This window comes from Aptenodytes patagonicus, chromosome 2 (genome assembly GCF_965638725.1).
Source record: "Aptenodytes patagonicus chromosome 2, bAptPat1.pri.cur, whole genome shotgun sequence".
NCBI lineage: Eukaryota > Metazoa > Chordata > Aves > Sphenisciformes > Spheniscidae > Aptenodytes > Aptenodytes patagonicus.
The window spans coordinates 155,739,253-155,755,899 of NC_134950.1; positions in this window are offsets into that span (position 1 = coordinate 155,739,253).

Sequence of the window (16,647 nt, forward strand, 5' to 3'; positions counted from 1 at the left end):
CTTTAGATCTCCACTCTTTCCCAGCAATAAAAGCATGTTAAGCAAAGGGAATTGGCAAACCTGAGCCTTACAGTGAAGCTATATCTGGGTAATGATGTAATTAACCATCAGATTGTTCCAGCAGAGTAAAAGTGGTCTTGATTTGGTCTTAAAAGAATATTACATATTTGAATAAATCTTTAAACCAGGTGTTTGTGGAGAAGCAAATTAAAGCTGCTTCCTCCTGCCCTTTAAAGAATTAAATTCTGAGATTCATCAGTTGACACTACTTGTTGACATTCAGTGTTCCTAATGCAAACACAAGTGCTCTTCTCATTTTACTTTGCAATGTGCTGGGAAAATATAGCATATGACTTCTGAGAATTTAAGGTGCATTCCAGATCAAATTTATTCCAAATTTGCAAGTCAATTTGTAGGACAAAAGAGTGATTAATCTGCCAGATATGGTGTACCTCAAAGAAAACTCTTTGCTGCTTGTAACACACTCTGTAAATAAAGGCTATTAAGATGATTTATGAAGTCTAGCATCATTGCCTGACACTGGAAAAGCATAATTAAAAGTAACAAAATTTTATGGTTCAGACAGCTTATTCAAATACATTTTAAAGTCTCTTTACCAACAGACTGTGTCTGGTCAACTCAGCTTGGGGAACTCAATAACTAAGTAAATTATTGAGATTAGCAGGTTGGCGGATGGAGTTCAGTGGCCTAAGATACTATTGAAGCCCAACTAGATTATCTGAAGCTCTCATTCGTTTACAAAATTCTAAAGCTTCTTTTCACTCCAGCAAACAATATGATGTGGAATGTATCTCCTGTCCCAATCAGGTTTAGGCTTTTTTGTGAACTAGAAGGATGAAACATACTTTGAGGATGCATCTGCTGATACACATGAACTTCTTCTTGACAAAAATATGAATAATTCTAAAAATCAGTTTTATTGTTACTTTTTAACTAGAAATGCGTAAAACCCAGAAAAATCTCTAGGTTTTTCCCGATCACCAAGATCATATTTAATTATTTCTAATAGTGTTAGACTAATTAAAAGCAAAAGTAAGCTCTGGGAATAGTATCACATTTTAGATGTTTATTTCAGCTAATTTGTGCAAATTCATGCAAACATTTTGTCAGCTTGCTTCCTAAAGCATTGACTCTGAATTCTCTTTGGAGAAGGAACACAGTTTTGGACCTCGTTTATTTTTAACCATTAAAAACATCCGGCACCTTTGTCTGAAACATTGCATCATAAATCCCTATTCTCAGTTGCTTTTCATTATTTATAACCCCTACTAAACTCACCACTGGATTGTATCTTAGCTTACTGGGTGCCTGCCTGAAGTAATTTTTTTATAGTTGTGACAAAAATGGTTTAGCTGTTTCAAAGAGTGAGATTAGACAAGCATTGTTTGCCAGTGTTGCTGAAGGAGAACTCTTGTAACCGTTTCATGTGGGAGTTACAGTAGAGAACTTAAGGATCAAAATTTGGTGGGGAAACCCATGTCAGGCTCCGCTTTTGATTATCTAAAATTACTCAGACACACCTTGGGGAAAAAAATCTCGTATGAACATATTCTTTAGAGTCCTACTGAAGCTTTTACTAGAGGTAAAACCTCCATCCCATCACAGCTACTCTCTGTGACTGATGTATATATATGAATCACTGAGCAAATTAACTCACTCCATGTCTGTGCAACAGGGGTTTAGCAGGCTTTCCTTTTGCATTCTATCTGTTTGATCTGGGAGCTGGAGCTGAAGGCAAGGAGCATGACTTTCTTGAAATTGAGAAGAAGGAAGATGCTTTATTGACAGAAGGAATGGGGAAAAGTGGTTGGGATAGAAGAGGCAAAGTGGAAGAGCCAAGTTTGGGGACATGAGAAACAGGCAGAAAAGTCTGTGATTGCTGCAGGAGCTCCTTCTGCGTCAAGAATGGGATCTAAGATCCCTCATTTTCTACTGTCAGCAAATAGATATAGAACCCTTCAGCAAAGCAGGTGAAGCTCAGACAGCACACATGCAGAGGCACACCACCCTATAGCTACCATGTGCTTTGTTAGTGAAAGGGGCAGGGGCAATGGACCTGAAGGGCAATCATGAGGGTGTCTGTGTGGTAACTGAGGTACTCCAGAAAAGAGTTGGCTCAGGTGCTGCAGAACAAAATTGATGCCAGTATGGTGTTATATACAGAAATTTCTGGGCTTTTTAAAAGACAAAGAAATTATGCACTGGACAAGCTTTGCAAAAAAAAGCATCCAAATGTTTAAAAAGGACACAAAATTGTTCGTGGCTGATCCAACCGTAAAGATATGTTATTGACAGGAGCAGTGGTCTCACAACAGCCTGATTTCAAACCACGGATGGCTATGAACACCATTACTTTGCATCTCAGGTTGCATTCAGAAATGACAAGAAATCCCACTGAGGTGATCATTCTACCACATACTTAGCTGGTGGTGAAACTAGCATTTCATAGGAAGCAGAGACTAGATCCTTACCTGAAGTGCAAAATGGAAGTCAGCCTTAACTATGTAACACCAGTGTATTCAGAATGCAACATTCTTCTTTGTCCGCATTTTAGAGTTGCTTTTTTTTTTGTCCTGTTTGATTTCAATTTTGTTTTCTCTTCCTCTTCACTGCAGGATTGCTCTTCTGAAGGAGCGTATCCCAGTAACTTTGCCTGGAAGTTGCAAAAGTGTGGATAAAAGATTTACATTTGAAAATATAGCCCTGCTTATTTGTTCACTTGTAAATGGCAAAAAAATTTAGGGGACACAAGTTACATTGTGAACTTTACAATCAACAATAGATCCAAAGATTGCGCATCCTTTAAAGTGTCAGTCACAGCTCCTCATTGGTATGATGTATAGATCACCTTGCTGTATTAATCTAAGTGTTTTTATGTGCCAAAACCCATCACTCTAATATAATCCAGGTTAGGTCATAGCTAATTTGTCTTCCTTCAGACCCCAGACTCAGAGAAAGGAGAGAACGGAAAGTAGGTTGAATGACAAGAAAATGTCAAACTATGTATTATGATCATATATCTATATGATATGTATTATCTATCAAAATACATTAGTGTCATATATCTTGTGTACGTTAAAGCACATCACAGTGTCTCCAGTGGTCTCATATAGCTGGCTATAAGGGTGTCAGAAATCGTATGCAATGTCCCAACTTGAGTGTGGAGGAACAAATCCCTGGGTCTTTTTTTTTTGAGAGCTTCTGTCTTTCTTGAGATTGTGCAGGTGATTCAGCAAGGTCTTATGTTCAGTGATTCAAAAAAATTTTTGATGGAGCTTATGGAGTCTTCTCTGACACTTTTGCCTCCACTGTCATTAGGAGTAGTTCATCAGGTGCTTGCCAAAAAAAAGTCTAAATTCATGTATTTTTCTGCATTTTGCAGAATGCATTCTGCATTCTGCATTTTTGAATTTACAGGTACCAAAGGAATAAAAAAACCCCTAAATGTAGCAGTTCAAACCCCATCTTTTCCTATGTTTCTTCAAAATCTAAAGCTCAAAAGATATTAGTATTTGGGAAGGTCTAGTTGATTTCTTAAGGAAAGACCTAAAAAGCTTTCTTGAGCAGAGCGAGCATCTTGCCTTCCTTCTTGTTTATTAATTCTTGCGGCTCACTGGCCAAGCTTGTCACGCTTCTATCAGCCAATGAAAATTAAAGACAGAATCAGTTTAAGATGTATGGGGTTTACCTCCCACTGATATTGTTCCAAAAAATTATATCTGGCTAGATCTTTTTGTCCAATTCATGCATCAAAAAACATCGGGGTCTATGACTGTTGAAGGAAATGGTGTTTTTCACAGTCGCTACACACAAACACACACACAAAGTGATTGTAAAATCCGTATTTATTTTTTAAGTATCATTCTGTTTAGAAAGATGACCATACACAGCTTTTTACTCAGCAAATTTGAAACATGCTTATACTCAAAATCATGTCTGAAATCTATTGGCAAAAATGTATTTTTTGAATCTCTACTTTATAAGTTCTGCAGAAATAATGCTGAAGGAGAGGAATCTAAACCTTTTTCTAGTTTTTTTATCAACAGAATTATCTCAATGCTGACATTTATTGTTGCTGACAGCACATGAGATATACAGAAGAGAGCTGACTTTCAGAGTCCAGTTTGAAATTGCTAGGCTGAAAGCGCTTTTTCGAGTCGTATGTCCAAGAAATTTATCTGGCAATGGTAAACAAACCATTCACGGGGGGTGAAAGGGTGGGACAACTGTGCTTTAGAATCAACCTTTTATATTAAGTTTCTGCTGACCTCAGGCAGACTCACCATCCTGACTTGTAATCTTCCCATAAATGGATGTGTGCCTTGCATGCAGAAAAGTTAAAGACTCTTCATTAGCTGGAGAGCTGCCACAAGTGAAGGGAGTGGTGCGTGTGTGTGTGCGTGCATGCACATGTATTTGTCATAGTGCAATTCACACTGTTTTCTCCATCTCCTCAGAGTCATATTTTCATCAAGCTCATTTACCACGCTGTCCACAGGATACAGCAGAGAGGTTTCATCAGCTTTTCAAGACATTTAGTAAAAGTCTTTCTTTTTTTTATTCTGGATGTTTGCCAGATCTTACGACATGATGTTACTATGTGGGAAAGCAGCAGTTCTTGGTGGTTATTCAGAAGCTTTGGTGCTAAAGTGCTGATATAGCACACTAAGGAGTGGCTGAGTAAAGAAAAGAAAATCAGGTAAGGGATGAGACAGGTACTAATCCCTTTCTGGCAACATCTAAAGAGCTTTTTTCATCCTAAGTAAACTTCCATCACATCCGTATTTCATTCATGTAGGTGGTCAGTTTTCAGCTTTTATATAGCCATACCCTGTCTATCCAGCCCTGTAACGATTTTCCCTGACACATTCGTTGCTTTCCCAATGTCCAGCAGGCATCTCAAGCAGTTCAAAAAAAGTATAGCTACTAATATAACCTTTCTTGCCCCTTGCTTTAATTATATTTAATTTTCTCTTCCTTAAGTACCTTTGCAGCATTAAAGATCATTGTTTTTGCATTCCATGATTTGTATGACCTTTCCGCTGTTTATCTGTCCTTGCCTCTGCTCATGGCCCTCCTGTCCTCTTTTCTCTGGTAGTGATGACAGGATACACTTTTTCTCCCAGAGTTGCCACAACGCTTTCTACTGCATCACTCCAGCTATCAAATCATCTGGAAGAATCACTTCTGTCATGATGCCTTCCAAAATGGTGAATAATATGGGCAAAGACAAAAGAACAGTGAGAACAATTTATGAAACCCCTTTTATTTCTGATATTAAGAAGACATGGATTCATCTTCAAAGCTATTCATCCTTTTGACCATGGTACTTCTAAGTTCTTCTTCTTCTTTGCTAGACATCAACGAGCTTGTTGTTTTCGTAATTGTTTGGAGAACATTATAAAGCATTGCCAGAAATAAAGAGAAAAAATGGAACAGTGGAACTGAAATTGCCTTTGTGATTCCCACGCCTCTTAAATAATTGTATTCTGATTTGTCCATATGCACCTCTTTCACAAACAATAGTATCATCATTCCTGGCAAAGAATGCTTCCTTCCTTGGTTACAGCTGTGAAGACAGGGTTTGTACTTAGATGGAAAAATAAGGAAATGGATTCCTCAGTTGGTATAGTCTCCATTTTTGGAATCCCCAAAAAGCATTAGACTTGCCACCAACTAAAAGGGAAGGAAGCATAATAAAGTTTTCAATAAGGTTTATGTCCTTTAAAATGGGAAACGGTGCCCCTTGGAGTAGCTGGAACTTACATAGCATAACACAAGCAAAATTAGAATTTTCTATATGCCCTTTGCACTGGCCAAGCATTTAAAAGGCAGCACACACGGGTGATAGATCTCTCCGTTCCTCTGAGTACGGTTCAATGATGTGGGATTAAAGGTTTACCTTGAAGACTATGTGAGGGTTAGGACAGAAGGGGAGGGTTGGGAGCTGAGAGGGAGGAAGCTGAAGCACATGGTTCATTGGCCATTGCAACTTCGCAGATTAGCCTGTGAAAGGTTATTAAAGCCGGTGTAGATTTGAAGCCTCGTGTGGCCTTTAGTTCCTCTTATCTCATCCACCGGACCTCCTCCCAGTCATGGCTCAGCAGGACAGTTAGTCTGCATAGACCTCATGCTGTCACACTGAGATCACTAGAGGTATCCAAGTTAGCTACTGTTCACATACTTGAGGTATATATATATGCATACTCAAAATATGCAGTGTAGCACAGATGAGCACTGGTTTTGTAGCCTGTTTAGAAATGAAATTCTTACAGTGAGAATTTCATTTGCATAAGGAGTATCATGTTTTTTTCCTTCCAGTACTGATATCTTGTGTTGATATTAGCTCCCAAAGGGATGGAGGAGTGTCTTGGTACGGGCAAATTTAAAATGCTTTGAAAAAACTTAAATGAAACTTTGATGGGAAATACTTTCACTCATCATAATCAGTGAAATACTTTTAGAATAACTTGTAAAATAGTTTTATAGATAGACTTTAAAGTTCTTCAGAATATTTTCTAAAGTGAAGATGTATCTGAAATTAATTGAGTTAATGTCAAACTTCTAGTATGACATTAACAGTCAATTTATGAGACAACTATGAGACATCAACAGTCCTTGTATGCTGTAGGCTGAGTTTACACTGTTCTTAACGTTGGTCAGAGTTAGCAGCCTTGTAACAAATATCTGTACAGATATCAGGGTCCTTTTTCAAGTGTTTTCCCTGGAACAGACCTTTCTATGTTTCTGTTATAAAATTCCATCTTTGTTTACCTGTTAATTCTAAGCCTCATCAACATAATCTTCCTTTTTACTTCCAAGTCAATAATATTGGTGTTTTCCATTTTCAACAGTTTAATTCCTCCTATTTTCAGATATCATCAACAGCATTAACAATATGCTGAAGTAATTTTAGTGCAGAAAATTTCCACTTCTATTGTTATGTGCATTTGTCATTATTCAAAAGTAAATAGTTTGTATTTATTTACTTTGTAAATATACTATCAGTATTTTATGTGTGATATTCAAATCATATATATATTTGTCACTATTAATACAATTAAGTACTGATGATCGAGCATGCAGAGCAGATATAATTCCCCAAATTAATTTAAAAATGGGAGAGGAAAGAATACTTCTTTAATCCCTTCACAATTTCTGGAAATCTTCCCTCTCTAACATCAGCATCTCATGGTTCACAGTGGCAGACCTAGTATGCTTTAAAAAAAATTATGCATATATGTGTTTTGCATTTAATCTAGGATTTGCAAGGTTAATTGTATCAGTCTTTTATGCATCAGTTGACTACCTGGAGCAGCTGTGTAAGGATTACAGATTACACTGATTACAGATACATCAGTCCTACTTCCATTGCTGGAAGGTACAGCCTGGTCTACAGGAAGCAGCACCGGTTGTTCTTATTTTAGACGTATAATATTTAGCAGAAAAATGTAAGGGTTAACACACAAGTTCATGTTGTTTTAAGAGAAAAAATGCATTAGATTCCTGTTGTATTCCCCATGGCTAGATTTCCCTGGGAAAAGATTTGGTACATTATTATAAGAAACTCAAAGTGTTTTAAGATGGAGGTTCATAAGTTTATGGATGGGGATCACAAAACAAGGTAAGAATGACTCTAAAGTTAGAATTAAAGCTTGAGATAACTGTTCTTTTGTATCCAATTCATTAGTAGGGCTGGTACCCAAATGCATGTTAGAGAGGAGATTCTGTGTGTTCGCAATGTTTCAGCCTCCCACTACAGGACTTCTGTTGCTTAGCTGTGGGAGTCGGGTAGGGGGTGGAGGGCTTAGTGCTTGGCGAGATGCACTGCTGTTGCTTCTGGTGTTAGAAGCTCTTGGAATATCTTAGGATCTTTTGGTCAATTTACTTCCAATTCTTACTACTGTAAGGATGTAGGGAAATGATCACTCCTGCTTTCTTCTTATGGTACACCAGAGGTACAGCTTTTGTCCTTTTCCTCCGTGTCTCAGGTCTACAGGCAATCAGGAACGGTGTGCACTCTGAGGTATGGGATTGTTCATGGAGTAGTTGTATGGCTCTTTTAAGACTAAATAGCTGTTGCAGTGGTTCTTGGATTGCCTGGGACATCATTCGGTGACCTAAGTCGTCTTTTTCAGTCCTCTGTTGCTATGTTCTAGACTGTGCTAAGATCTGAATCCAGAGAACGCGAAGCAGTGCTTGTAAGCTTGGAAGGCTGGCCATTTGCAACTCTGAACTGCTTAGGACTCTTCTTTCTTGGCCAAATAAAAGATTTCCTGAGAAATCCCAATGGAACATTTTGTTGAATGTGTAACAAGAGCTGGCTTTTGCTCTGAGTACGAAATACATTTTTGTTTTCTCCTATTTGCATGTAGATGTGGGAAGTGGCCCGGCTCTTTCCCTGGGAGGCAGGCATTCCCTTTCTTTCTTGTACTTCACAGCTCAACGGCATGACTTGGTCTTTAAAAGAGACAAGTACTAGCATGCTGGTTGCATCACTTTAGAATTAACTAAAAAATCCAATGTGGTATAAATGTTAATAAAGATCACTGAAGGCTTTATGAGATATACAAGATTGTAGAGGAAACCCTTTCAGAAAATCTCATATGTAGTAATGAAAGTATAGCACAGTCCTCACACCAGTGTGTTCGGATGCACAGAAGTTTTTTACTTTAAATAGCATTTCTGTTCTGAGAAAAAAATTATATGAACATGACAAATTTTTACTTAGCAAATCCGTTTCTTTGTCTGTAAGGATTTTATCTGCACACACAAGTGACAAAAGTAATTTTGCTTTGTTTTTTATTCCTGTTAGACATAGTAATTATGTATTAGGTAATAAGCTGAATTCTGTTCCTTTCTGTACACAGTCAACAGAATTTACTGCATTGCTAGCAAGTATATTTATGTAACTTAATGAGAACACTGAAAAAGGGGCAAAGGTTTGCTTTGCTTCAGACAGGCTTCCCATGAGATTACCAGTGTTCATGGCTTTGATCTTTCCTCAAGGTTCAACATTAAAACAAACAAAATCATATAAACAAGACTTTAAAGTTGCTGCCAACTGGTTGATTGATTATTAATTTTTCCAGATCACCTTGCTCCTACAAAGAAAAAACAGCCAAAATAGTAATCTTTTATCTATCTGTGGTAACACTGTTCTTCTGCTAATAACTTTTTTTCTGGAGAAATATCAAGAGAAAACAGATTGTTTAAGGACACATCATATACCATAGTATATAGGAACCTTGGTATTCATGGTCTGTAGTCTGGCTGGTGTCCAGGAGAGTCTCTTCAGCATTTTGACTGGGGAGAGCTGAAGTTCAGTCTGCCAGACGGGTGTTACGTTCTTTCTTTGACCTGCCTGGGGCAGGAGGCTTCTTAGAGTGTTAAACAACCAGAACAGTTAAAACCCAGAGCAGATTTCACCTAACCTATCATAAGCATCTAGAATCTAGCCTAGCATCTAGTCTAGTCTTCCTAGTCTCCTCTTATAGTCTATGGACAGATTTAAATACCCCAGAAGGTGATTTATGTCATTGTAAGATAGGTCAGATAACTCGTCCTTTGGAGAAGCCCATGTACCTTCTGTTGACTCTAAAAGAGCCCAAGTAAACTTACTTAGCTTTGGACAACCAAATCCTAGATGCCTAAAGCTTAGGTAGGATGAATACTGAGTTGGACTCCTAAGTAGGGGAATTTTATTCAGGTGCTTAAGTTTACTCATGGAGCTCTTAAATGTAAATTTGAATCCACCTTAAGGAGATTTCCAGAAAACTCCCTATAGCAGCAATGCATCAGTCTCAGAACATCCTTTTTAATTACACGATAGTCTCAGATGTGTTGCACATATTTAATACACTTTTTAGAATGGTTTTTCCAAAGCAGAGGCTGTATTTGGCACTCATTTGAAGGGAAGTGTTCAAATGACATAGAATCAGATTGGTTCTCTGTCTGTATGTTGCAAAGATCAGATAGAATCCATTCAAATGTTATTGATTCAAACTTTGTGCCGAAGCACTCTCTGTAAGAGCTCTGTCATTAGCTGTCTGAAAGGGCTGATTAGACTCCAACATGAGTTATGAGCATATAGAAGCTACCAAATGCTATTTGTGTACATAGTGAAAGGCGTAGGACATTAGCAGGGGGGTAGGACTAGGTGATCTCCAGAGCTTGCTTCCAACCTCACCTATGCTGCGGTTCTGTGATAACTGCATTTCTGGCACGCACGTACGTACATCCCCTCCCCTCCTCCCCCTGTGCCATGACTTCTCAATTGTTCTGTCCGCTCTATTATTGCACTTTCTCTATTGAAAAAAAACCCAGACTGAAACTGGCTTTTTAAATGTTTTAAAGAAACATTTTACTTTTATGTCAAAGAGAAAAATTTGGCAAATGCCTGTGATATATTTGAAAGAAAAGTAAGGAACAATCAGCTTCAAAATGGAGTCCTTTACAGATTGACTTAACAGCCTGCCAGTAATGGACTAGTATGCGCTTTTCCCACCAGGTGGGAACAGAAACATCACTATCAGTGAATGCATGTCAAATTGAATGAAAAAAAAACCCTAAGTAGAGAATTGTGTAGTGACATTATCTACCCACACAGGGTTAAAAAATTTGATCTACTGGTGTATTATATGTATTTAATTGACACTTTGCAATGATCGAAATCAGACATTCCACTGGCAGAGCACAGCATACAATTTTCCTTTTAATTTATATATTGTTTTACATGGGTATCAGAGCGATCATCTTTTTTGGAAGGGACAATAAAGACAATCGCATGAAAAATAAGCTACCATATGTTATGTTAGCGGATATTTTTGCTATTTTCTTTTTGTCTCTAAATACAGTTTGTTTTCATAAGCTCCAGCTTATGAAAGCTTATGAAATGGTCCTTATTCTCATTTAATGTATTTCAATAATTTAGAATCAAATCATAAAACTCTCAGCATGTGCAATCAAAATTAAATTTAAATAGAAGAGCAGTATCAATATTTTGAGTATTTCTGCAATCTTTTCAAGTTCATTTTTCCAAGTAAGAGAACGTTTTCACTGTTGCAATTGAGTTATAAGTGAAAATAATTAATTCCACATGATTCAAGATGTAGGATTTGAAGATAGGAAATGGTTTAGTACTCTAATACCAGATTCCTGAAGCAAGTGCTCATAGAGTTGATTCATCTATATGCAACAGTCCTCATTCAAACAATCTCTATGAATTTTTTTGTCCAGTTTTAACCCTGCAGCAATTCTTATGATTTCCTAAAGAATCGGAGAAAGTTGATGACTAAGACTATGGAAGTTTTATTTGCTGAAATCAAAATATGAAAGAATTATTTTGATTGAACAAATTTCCTTTTGATTTTTTTCTGCTTTGCCATATTGTGTTTTTAGATGAGTCAAATTGATGACTGAAGAATAAGTATCATCTCTTACCATGACATGCATATGATGGCACACTGCCAAAATTCAAACTCTTTGACTGCATTACGCTTGCTTATATTTTCAAATACTGTTAATGGAGCTTCAGGGCTGTCACAGAGATAATCAATCAGGTGACGGATGATTTGCCTTTCAACTGTGCAAATGAATGCAATGGATGTCTATCATAAACATTTTGATATTTCTGAGGTTGCCACAATAAAATATCCTTTTCAACAGAATGCTTACTTATTTTATCAGAGGAACAAATATATCATTGACAAAACTTGAAACATTTGCCCTAGCAAGCTGTATAATTTTAAATCACAAACATTAGGTCTGTACAACTGACTGTATTATATTGTTTTCACAACATGCTGATTGCCTGCTGTCTGACAATCTACCATGAGCAATTCTGCATAAACTACTGTGAGTCTGGGCAGAAAACTTTTTCATTCATTTTGGAAAGTACAAACTGTTTTCTTTTCTTAGGGCGTGTATTTTTGCTTCTCAATGTGAAATTATCATTGTCATCTATGATCTTGCAATTCAGGTTGGGAATTTAACCAGGTAAAATTGCAGAAAGAATATGTAGGCTCAGCCCAACTCATAATCGTTATGTTTGCTCCGCATTCACTGCATTTTGCACCAACAGACTCCAAGTATTGGCTTTTTACAGCTAGCGGTTAGCTTGGGATGCATGTAAAAAAAACCTTGCAATATCAAAATGTTAATTAAGAGTGTAATTCTAGCTGCAGATCAGTCTGAGCTATTTTGCAGATGCATTTCAATCTTACCTTGTATGTCTGTATAAAGTTTGTAAAGCAATATAGGGTCCTTCAATGTTGAGGCTGCTTGGGTATTCACCGAATCTTTGCAAAAAAAGCATTCCCAGTGCCCATACAAGGCAAGAACTGCTATTTACACAGGCATTAATGAGCCTTTCCAGCACTTTTCTCCCTCGCATGCCATTTCTCTGCCTGGGTTACAAGTGCAAAGACAAAGTCCCAATGTTACAACTGGCAAAGAATCAAACACAGAGCCATACCCCTGATCTCTAGTTCAAGGCGCAGATCATCTTATTTTAATCCATTTATTGAGGTCTCATACTTTTACAAATGAAGTCCTTCTTCATTTTTCCATTTCTCGGTGATTTTCTGCTCAGTGAGATCATATCCAAACCCATAAGCTTTTCAGAAACAGTTGCAAACAGTTCTGCTTTATTTGATCTGCAAACACAAGCCATTGGGCATAGAGTTGGTTGGGTTTTTTTTACATTTTGTTTTACTTCGTCTTTTCTGCCTTTTACTTTGGAGAGCAAAACATCTGTATTGCCTAAACAAATGATGAATCGAAAGAAGATCACACACTGTCTGTATATATTTAGAGGGCATAGCAGGTCAGCTGCATGTGAAATACACATGGCAGTTCTTTACTCTGATTTATTTTGATTTGTATTATTTCAAGTTTTTTATCAGAGGAGAGGTATTGAACAAGAATCAGCTTTTGTTTTTACATTATAAGGCCAAGATTAGGCTCCCCATTCAGTAGTTGGAAGAAAAATAGGCAGAGGTTTGAGCAGTTTCCTTTCATGCTTAAACAGTACAAAAAAAACCCCCTCCAAATTTCTAAAATGCCCAGGTGCTTTGCAATGGGAGGCATAACCTTATGCTTCTAACAAACAGTTCAGGACAACTCTCCCATCAGCAGCAGCGTATTAATGCCAGGTATTTGCTTCGTGTTCTGCAAGGAGCAATAGGCCCGTTCCCAGCACAGAGGTGTCCTCAGCGCCCAAACTACCATTTTTGTCACACACGTAAGCAATCCGGGCAGCAGCTAGTGATGGATGAACAGAAGAGTGACATCACTTTCTCATCCTACCAGTGGTCTTTTCAAGTTAGGACTGAGATACGTTAGCAGTGGGAGAAAACTGCTGCTGCTGCTCCCTTCAGTCACACAATTGCAGCTATAATTGCAATGAGTGCAGAAGGCCCACACAGACTATTACTAAATTTCTCTTAAGTCTTAGTTTGGGTATAGTGGGACTGAAAAGAATGTAATTTAACTATGTGCCTCAGAGCACAGTACAGCGCCAGTCTAAGGAATGGTGCTTTTGCAATTGTCCTCTGAAAACAATGTTCTCCTCCTGACCACAACCCATGGTAAAGTACATACCATCTTGGATGGGATTTTTCAGCTGAGAAGCAGAATGAAACACTAGAAATTCTCATCATATTTTGTTTTTTTCCTGTCCTGTCTTCATCCAAATTACATCCAGAGATTTCACTAGCATAGACAAAAGCAGCAGAGTTACTGTCCTGCTCTCTGAAAAGAACTCAGCATCGCTATTCTGAACTTGACCAAAGTAATTTGGGGAACTAGTCAAAGCTAGAACTAGTTTTTAATTGAAAGAAGAAAACAATTACGGCTTCCTTGGTGGTCGGATTATTCCTCCATCATAATGCTGAAATGGATTTAAAGGAAAATGCATGTGCAGGTAGATTATGGAAGCCGTAAAGATATTGGACTTTGCTGACAGCAGAGCCACAAGAAAAAAAGAAGTAAAAATAGCCTGGGCAGCCTGTGTGGCAATTATAAACACACACAGAGTAGGCTTCTCATCGCTCTCAGTCCTCCTCTTGCCAGCTGACCCATCTGGTCACCGTGAAGGTCCTCTCATGTGATTTCTATATGAAGTGTTGAGGTGTTTTCTGAATATTGACAATGGTCTCTTTGTATGCTGAGTAGAGCAGGGTACACTCTCAGTCAGACAGCTGATAGGGGTAACCAAGAGAAATTCTTCTAAAGTTTTTTCTGGGTTGAAAGTTGGAGGAAAGGTTATTGTTAGAATTTTATAAATAATTTTTTTTTCTGTTCAATATAAAAAAGGAAAGAAAAGGAAAATTAATCATAAAATCAGTAAGTGACATTTGAAGTTAAGTAGATATATTCTAACCCCAGCAAAATTTCCTGAAGTATGGCTTAATTCATGAAAAGAAGGATAATTCTTCCAACAGTATCATGTGCTTTTCCTCTTTCCAGAAACAGAAACTTCATTTGCTTCCTCTAGTGAACCCAATCTAATTTTCCTCTAGGAGTGCCCAGGGGCTATGAATTCAAATGGACCAAGGAGGCCAAACAGTGTTTTGGTATCCCTCACCTCTCACAGGAGTGAAGAAATGAGTGACACTGACAAAAAGAAAAGGGTATAAGGATTCTCACTGACCTGTACAAGCGTCTTTTCACAGAGTCCAAAAGATCTTTCGTAACGAAGTCTGGGTACTGCAATAATCCTGCATCCCCCATCTCCAAGGAGAGAGAGCAATCAGCAGGGTGAGGGTAGGGATACATGCCAAGCCCTCCTGCTGGACCCGCATCTATCCTAAGACTATTTAGCAAACAGCCAAAGTTAGCTGGGGACAAATGCTGCTCTTGCCCACAGCATGTCTCTTATCCCCACCCGCTGAAAGGAATCCTGCGCTTGGCACCAGATTGCCGGGAGCACGGGATCGCTCCCCTTTACTTGTTCCTCAGCCCGTTGTAGTGCCAGCCAGAGCAGAAGTCAGCCTATGGAATTTGGATTTTGGAAACTAAGCAGCAGTAATTCAGCATTTTGCCTCCAACCTCCAGCAAATAGGTCTTTGTAAAGCATGTTTTTTTAAATTTTGCCTTAGTGTCTGGTTAGAAGATTTCATCTGTTCAGGATCTCAGGAACTCTTTTTAACCTCAATCAATGCTTTGAGGAACTAAGTTACTAAGTGTTTGAGACATTACTTTACCATCACAGGAATATATATATATTAGAAACATGTGCTTTGCTAAAATGGTCTTGGAACAGTTTCTGCATGCCTCTGTGTCCCCTTGGATCATTACTACCATTCTTTCTGTGCTGGCATTCCAGAGCTGCTGATTCACAGCCTACATCTGGTTCTGTAGCGTTTTTGCCAACTCAAAGCCTGATGCATTATTTGGACACTTAACTTGCTCGAGTCATTCTCCCTCTATCACTGACTTGTTTGTTTTAACATCCTGTGTGTTATAAATATATTTCTGCAGGGCCTTCCCTCACTACATTTCATTAGACTATTTGACTTATCACAAATGAAGTGGTTTTTTTCCTTCTTTCTTTCCTTCATTCTTTCTTTGTGCTCAGTTTTGCAGTTGAGGCTAAGATGACAGTTGCTGATGGAGGCCTGCTGACTTCCGAAAGGCATGGGGGAGGTGAGGAAATCTGCTTAGGAAGAGCGACCAGGCCCGGGATCAGGATCCAGCTCCGTAAGCTGTCACTGGTGAGAGCAAAAACTGAGCTTTCCAGACATGTTACTGTGGGCAGTCAGTGGGGTTTTTGAAACTTAACATTAAGATGTTTGTAGACTGACATATACCCCAATTGTTTTATGTTGAATTGTATCTGTGTTAATTAATTTCTAATTGTTACTGAGTTTGAATTCTTCAGTCATGTAATACAACTTGTGCATCAAAGACAACATGTGAGATCAGATAGCAGCTGAGATTTCTGCCTAATTTGTAGGCTATAAAGAGGCTGGGAACAGTAGAACAGTGACTACGCTTCACTACATGCATGTTAGGAAGGATGCCCTTCTTCAAATTCCTGCACTAACCCATGTGAAAAGTTAAATGACTTGCCATCCTATGGAGTTCATCTCCTCTCCATCAAAAGTGGCCAAGATCCCATCCTATTGAAATCAATGAAAATTTGCAAGTAATTTCAGTGGATCTAGAATTACTTCCAATAAACATATATCCCTTGCCTTAACCAAGGCTGTTTTTTCCTCTCCAGCAATTTCGGTGAGAGTTCCTCACTGAAAAAGCAGCTTAGGGCATGAGTGGCTTTTATAGAGTGAGGTTTCCTCCACTGAAATGTTTAGTATGGGTAGCAGCTGTGCAGCCCTCTTCATCAATGCACTTCATAACTCTTATTTCCAGCTTCGCTAGGCAGAAATAATTTCCAAGGGTGCGATGTGAATGTGGTGTCCATAGTCTTTCAGTCTTTTTCTGTTGAAACTTACTTATACTGCCGATGTGGTCGTGCATTCGGTGATAAGGGCAATGCGCACTGAGAACAGGATGGGCAACCTCCTAAGCCGTTTCACTACAAAACTGTTTGTACTGTGCTTTCAGTGAGTGCTGGCTGTTGTCCAAAAGCCAAAACCAGCTGTCTTTCAGGAGACCTATCTA